Source organism: Berghia stephanieae, chromosome 4 (genome assembly GCF_034508935.2).
Source record: "Berghia stephanieae isolate SIO BIC M18660-M18661 chromosome 4, UCSD_Bste_1.3, whole genome shotgun sequence".
Lineage (NCBI taxonomy): Eukaryota > Metazoa > Mollusca > Gastropoda > Nudibranchia > Aeolidiidae > Berghia > Berghia stephanieae.
In genome coordinates this window covers 73,049,922-73,057,421 of record NC_088363.1, presented here as the reverse complement: position 1 = coordinate 73,057,421, position 7,500 = coordinate 73,049,922, and the positions used below count along the sequence as shown (strand labels likewise).

Sequence of the window (7,500 nt, the reverse complement as noted above, 5' to 3'; positions counted from 1 at the left end):
TTGGGGTGTCCTTTCTTAATCTCAATAATAAGCCTTTGAAAAGTTAAAATTATACCAGGACTTAAACAATCAGGTTCAATGACTAAGACAATGAGCCTTCAGCCACCCCTCCCCTGTTTTTTTTTTTTTTATTTTTATTTTTTTTTTTTTTTTGCCAGAAGACTAACTTTATTGATGAAATAAGCTCCAACTTTTCAAAAAGTCTTATACCTGAGACTTCTTTGAATCACTGTTCTTGGGCTTTTGATGATCGAGTTACGATCTTTATGGATCTATGGCAAACTCGGGTAGACATGCTCGGCATCAGTTCATCAAGTGATGATAATATTTAGGAATAGCAGTTAAGTTCTGTGATTTACTTGTATAAATATAAGACACTGCATTGACAACTCTTTGGGGATCCATAATATCGATGCAGGCAGAAGTAATGGTTATGATATGCATATTTAACATTCTTAAACACAGCGCTTTTCGGCGATTTAATAACGTTAAATACACTTCAAAATGCACCAATTATTTCCCCCAAGAGGCCAAAGCCAAACATCCGTTTCAGACAAATATAGTCTCCTCTTATCTACCAATACTCTTACAGTATCTGCCACTTGGGTCCGGCACATTCATCTGACCATTATTGTATGTAAACTGCTTTAGCAAAGGATAAAACACCTGGCAATAATGTTTTCTGTCTTTGCTCCACACTTAATCAAAGACCATATTCGATATTCCTTGACTGTTGCAATATTTATCCCACGAGTTTTCCATCTACGGTTTTGAAGAAGCCCCACCCCCTCATAATTTTTAAGAATTTGGCCAAGACATTTTGAATTATAAGTGGTAACAATTAATCTCAGATTGATGAAGACCTTTCGTGTGTGTGTGTGTGTGTGTGTGTGTGTGTGTGTGTGTGTGTGTGTGTGTGTGCGTGCATGTGTGCCTTTCTTTGCATTACTTATTTTCAATAAACATTTCGTAGAACAATTGGAAACACGGAAATAATTCAGTTTAAGCTTTCACTTTGCTCGTTACGATTACTAACCTTTCCTTTCCTTTTGTTAGTGTGTGCGTGTGTGTGTGTGTGTGTGTGTGTGTGTGAAAATTTTAGACTAGATATTTCACGATACACCACCTTTAACTCTTTCTTTGAGTTGGACGTTCGCTTCTGATTGCATCGGTCTATCAACTTTTTTAAAAAGTCTTGCTCATTGACACCATTTTATTTGCAACAATATCTTTATATGTAGCCATTTTATCAATGAATGCACCAAAAAACCCATGTCACAATTAGATAAGATATTGTCTGACCGACCCTTTATTTTATCAATCACGCGACACGCAAATTAAAATGGATGACATTTGGTTTCAATATTTTTTATAAAGATTGCTGATATCTTTATTGACGTAGATAGCATGCGCAGCTCCTCTTTTTTTTCCCACCACAATGGGACTCGAGCCAGGAACCTGGATGACAGAAGCTGAGTGTCCTAGTAGTTGTAGTAATAGCACAGGTTATAGTAGTAGTAGTAGTAGTAGTAGTAGTAGTAGTAGTAGTCGTAGTAGTAGTAGTAGTAGTAGTAGTAGTAGTAGTAGTAGTAGTAGTCGTAGTAGTAGTAGTAGTGGTAGTAGTAGTAGCTGCACTTATAGTAGTGTAGTAGTAGCAGCATCAGTAGTGAATGATTATGTAAAACGTATCGAAATGGTTATCTGTTGAAATAAACCCATAACTATTTGGAATATTGCCAAAATAATCGCTCCTCAATATATTTCTTAAATTATGGAAATGGCATTAGTAACCGAAACCATCCTCTGCATCAGCGGCGTGGCATGCTTACAGTATAAAGTGGTGCCAGACGAAAATGACTTACACATGCTACATTTGTAAATATAAAAGAAAGAAAAAAACAACTTACATACTTGTAAAGTAAATTTGCATGGTGATGTTTCTATCCCTGCAAATCTTTTCAATAGTTTGTTTATAGAAATCATGAACGAATATATTGATTGGAGTTTGGACACTGAGGGAAATGACTAAAGGGATACATGCAGACATTGAATGTCAATCGAACAAAGGGTAATTTCAAAAACTTACAAAGCGTAATATGTAAACAGCCCATAGCCTATTAAAAGAGTACTGTAGTTACGTCATGAAACAACCCCATTCCACTTCGGAAATCAAACATGACACCATACAAGATCTCTCTCTCTCTCTCTCTCTCTCTCTCTCTCTCTCTCTCTCTCTCTCTCTATCTATCTATCTATCTATCTATCTACCTATCTCTCTCTCTCTCTCTCTCTCTCTCTCTCTGTGTGTGTGTGTGTGTGTGTGTGATGAACGCGCGCACACACACACACACACACACAAAGTCAAACACGCATATTCACGCGAAGATCATGCATTTAGCATATAGCATCACTATCAAGAAATGTTTGACTTAACTCGTTCACATTCCTTCATATCAATTTTTGCAGCAATAATAATAATAATAATGATGATGATGATGATGATGATGATGATGATGATGATGATAATGATAATAATAATAATAATAATAATAATAATAATAATAGTAATAAATTAATATATACAATAATCACGACAGAGAGAGAGAGAAACAAATGAACTTGTTAATAATCGTGATTTCGATAATAATAAAGATGGTCGAAGTTACCATACTATGACTATGATGTAAATGACCAACATTAGCTATTATTCCCCAGTCCAACAGAGTTGGAGCAAACATTTCTCGGCACCTGAGGCTGGTTTTTTCTCGTATGTGAAGATGGTAAAAAATCGAGCCATTTTCTCAGGTATTCAATGTGGCAACAATATAGTAATAGCCTTAATAGTAATAGCCTTAAATGGTGCCAGCAAGAATCCGCTCCTTGCAATCGTTTGAGTGGGGAAATCCAGTCACTCGCTCAGCCATGGTACACAGTCGCTGTCAGTCATCAACGGACTGTGTGAATCGGGAGAAAAGCGAGGGTAGAAGGCGTTGTGACAGAAAGGGAGTCTGTTTCGCACTGTTGATAAAAGGCGATATATACCATTTCTCAGTTTTATATATTTTTTAAAATGCTGTTATCCATTTTTAAAACATGGATGTGGTGCCAGGCACCATTTGAACCAATAGAGCCACGCCCCTGTCTGCATGTTACTTTCAAGTGTCCTCAACTTTGAGTTTTTACTTTTCCAGTGCATTAAAATGAAAGATAAATTCAGTTAACTATATATTATGCATTGTTTTCTTTCTCATCGGCGTTGATAGAACCTCAATATTTCGCAAGAGTCGTATTACGTCTAAGCTAAAACATAACAACTACTTTATTTATTGAATCTGATATAAGTTGTACACGTCGGTTGTGATTCTTTTGTGCGGCTATGTGGTCGTGTGGTATGACACGATCCTCGCTCGGCGCATAGTTGAGTCCCTGGAAAAGGCTGCTTACTCACATTTTCTCACCAAACTCGGGTGTAAAATGAGTACCTGGACGTTAATAGCGTTGTCTCTGTAGCAAAAAAAAATGTCTTATCGCCTAACAGGCGTGTCATGTCTCGTTCTACATGTTACGTGTTGCTGTTGGTCATGGCCCCTTTGTAAAGTGCTTTGAGCACATTTCGTGAATATTGCACTATATGAAAGCTCAAGTTTTTGGGTGTCCGTGTTTATTTTGTTTTTTGTTGTTTGTTTTTGTTTTAAAGGAAATAAGATGAAACCACCCAAAACAGTCTTCATTGCAACGAGGACAAATAAATCCACAATGTACGTTCGGTTATCAGACTTATAAACATTTACAAGTAGAAATAGGTGCATCCATGCGTGTGTAGTGATTTAATCACAATAGCATTAGTAAACTGAATCTCAAAACGGGAAACAAAAGGAGATGACAGATGTCTTTCGATTCGGGATTTTCTATTTGGTAAGGACCCAAGTTTGCAGTTTTAGAGTCATCTCCACGAAAACAAAATTACTGTTAAAAAGAGGAAGAGTGTATTTATTGAAATTGACATAAAGTTCCTTTGAATTTGCATTCTTAAGACTGTTTAAAGTTGCGCATTATTCGTTTCAAATTTCAAGCCATTCTCATTCAATAGTTTTTTGAGCAAAGAAATTCATTCCGATTGATTATTTGGTTATTAAAGCTGAAATATTTTATTTTTTTAATGATCTATGTTATTAGCACCTGTATACGCTTAAGGTCCCTCTATTTATCTGTACATCAGTAATGGAAGATTTACTAATTGTAATATATTATAATCTTTCCAGTCTAAGTCTAAATGACAATTGACGAGCTCAACACACAATTCCACCGTACGATACTCTGGGGAAAAATATATTTAAAATTTTGGCCAGGGATATAATACAACTCAAGAAGGCTTTTTAGGGGTAAAAAAAAAGCCTGTCGAGATTGAAAACTACAAAAAGTTGTATATCGGTGGTCGGCGGATCAAACCCCTGAAGTCCAGATTTTCATGATCGGCGGATCAAAATTCAAAGCTCTTATGTAGACTTCGGAGTTTTGATCCGCCAGTCGTGAAAATCGGGACTTCAGAGGTTTGATCCGCCGATCATGAAAATCGGTACTTAATAGTTTTGATCCCCCGATCATCGATATTTGATATAAGATGGTCACAACTATAAAAGGTCACATTATGAAAATTTCATCAAATTCGTTATTTCAATTTAAGAAGTTATATTCATTCATTCAAGAAGGCTCACACGCGCGAGCTATAAATTGCGTAGTTCAACCCCCCGAAAAGTTCAAGCGATGCTGTTTGAAACGGTCCTCTTGTAAAGCGCTTTGGGCATATTTAGTGGATTGTGCTATATAAATGGTCCAGTTGGTCAACCAAAAAATATAAACAACCCTATCTTCCAAATTATCGAATGTCTCATTTGAGGGTTCTGTCGTGTATCACGATACGAATCAGAGGCGACCTTGACTTGACCATCGTTGGCAACATAAAGATATTATTATCATATCATATCAGTATGACATCGTTATTAAATCTTTGTCAATATTGCCCAGCCAGTAATCGGCATCGATGTCTTACAATCACAAACGTCTATGTCATACTATATAGAATATACAATATTTATCATGGGCCAACGCACATGTTAAGCTAGTCCTAACCCTTAAGTTCTATATTTAACCCAGTTTATCTATCTTTAAGTATCACCTGAGTTCAACCCAGGGACTTCATTCGAAGGCAGGTGTTAATTTCTTTGTCTAACCCAGTTCGGCCTTTCAAATAATTCCATCTGAAGATATTGATTTTCTACTAACCTGAATTCAAAACGTAAACAAAGAACATCTAAGAGGCATTTTCTATATTTCTTTTTGCTGGGTAAGTAGATGTATTGATTGGTACACTACGATTAATCAAAAGGTTTTCTGTTTTCGAGACGGCTTTTGTTAACATATCGATGGTCGGCGGATCAAACCTCTGCAGTCCCGATTTGCACGATCGGCAGATCAAAACTTTGAAATCTACATACGAAATTTACGCACCGGGTCTGAGCCGCCCAAAACTAAATAAAACATGCAAAGTTCGTATGTAGACTTCAGAGGTTTGATCCGCCAACCATCAATACGTTACTTTTTATTGGTGACATATCGCCATAAACCTGTATCAAATCAGAGTTATTCAGATGTTAGAAATTGGACGTATAGACAATATTTTGATGTATGGGTAAAGTTTATATAATTTTTGTGGAGAGTGAATATTGTATCGTAAGATGTAAAAAAAAAAATTAAATTAAACAAAAAACCCTCAACCTTCAAAATTCGGATAATTTTAACCGATTTGTTCACTTTCGGGCATCTGGTAAAATCCGATAAACAAGACACCGGTTTGATGTGATAAGTCATATGTTGTACTGTCACGCCCATATATATATATATATATATATATATATATATATATATATATATATATATTATATATAGTTATTCTATCTATTCCTGTAAATGACTACGCGTCATGATATCAAGTTCTATAATATCAATGTGTGCTGTGAACCAGTAAACTGGCCAAATTTTTATATACGAGTTTTTTCCAGAGTACGGCAGTCAACTGATTAAACAGTTATGCAATTGCTTGTTTGTTTATTAAAGTAAGATAGACGACAAGTGTAATAACAAAAATCCCTTTAACGTATCTTTTTTTCTTCGTTCTCTCTCATATTGTCTTCATGTTTGAATGTATAGTTGGTCTTCCATGGGTCTCTGTCAGGGACCCATAGAGTTTGATCTGTGGTAGAGGTGGGGTACCGGGCCAAAAATCCTCTCTTGCTGTTGTATACTTTCGGCAGGTCTGGAGTAGACAGTTGGGTCTTCTTCTCCTTTATCACAATCACACATGCCTGTTTCAATCAGAAAAAAATATATAAAAAAGGATATGAAAATCTTCATAGGAGTCGAGTAAAAGAATTCTTGCAATTTTGTTTTTATTTTAACCCTCTCCTTATCAACTGTAGAAATATTCGTTACGATCCAACTATTCAGATCGTCTTTTGTACATAACAAAATATGAACAAAATGATTTTGTTATAGTTATAACACAGCACACATTGATATTATAGAACTTGATATCATGACGCGTAGTTATTTACAGGAATTGATAGAATAACTATATATATATATATATATATATATATATATATATATATATATATATATGGGCGTGACAGTACAAATATTTCTACATTTTGTCTTTACTTCGTTGTATTAACTGTTAACTTTTAACACTATTGTTTCTTTATACTGTCAAAAGATAACGAACCATTGCTCACAATAATATTATCTTTTAAAGTTGATTGCAACATGTCAAGTAGAATTATATTGATCTAATTATCTAATACATCAACGAATGTATGAAGTGTTGATAGTAATTGGTGTAAGTACAAAAAGGCACGACTATCGATTTTCTTTTGTTGGTCTGTTTTGTTTGTTTGTTTGTTTTTTTTTTGTTTTGTTTTTTTTTTTTTTGGTTTTTTTTTTGGTTGTTGTTTTGTTTTTGATTTTTTTTGATTTTTTAATATTTTTTTGTATGTTTTTTTTTTCAGATTAATGATAACGTATGGAGTTTGAACTCGTCTAAAACTTTAACTATCGGGTGTCGTCTAGCCAAAGTTACCTTTTTATGTTCCTCACATAATAATAATATTTTGATGTTGCTTTTTCAGAAGTAAAAACAACACCATTGCTTTTTTAAAATGATCACTTAAAGAATGTTATTCCTTTATTACTGTAAATATTAGAATAATTTGTTCAGAAATTATATGGTTATTGGCCAGTCCAGGCCTAAAATAAACTATCGAAAAACTTTATGAAATTTTCAAGGGGATTTGTAAGGATTCTCGTTAAATACAATCGTCACCAAATTGGTCAAGAGATAAAACTGAGCCCGCTGATATTATTTTAAACACATTTATTGTTCACTAAATATTATGATGGCTTCAATTTCAACTTCATCTTCGAGAATGCCCTCTCACCACCCTT

The 7,500-nt window shown here is 34.7% G+C and overlaps 1 protein-coding gene across 1 annotated transcript in view; it reads left to right on the top strand.

Moving 5' to 3' along the window:
- The first annotated feature begins 5,152 nt into the window (after positions 1–5,152).
- Positions 5,153–7,500, top strand: part of LOC144971189 (lysosome membrane protein 2-like) — a 35,843-nt gene continuing 33,495 nt past the window's right edge. The window contains exon 1 of the mRNA XM_078911686.1: positions 5,153–5,344. The gene's annotated coding sequence lies outside the window, so the exon portion shown is untranslated. The remainder of the gene's footprint in view (positions 5,345–7,500) is intronic.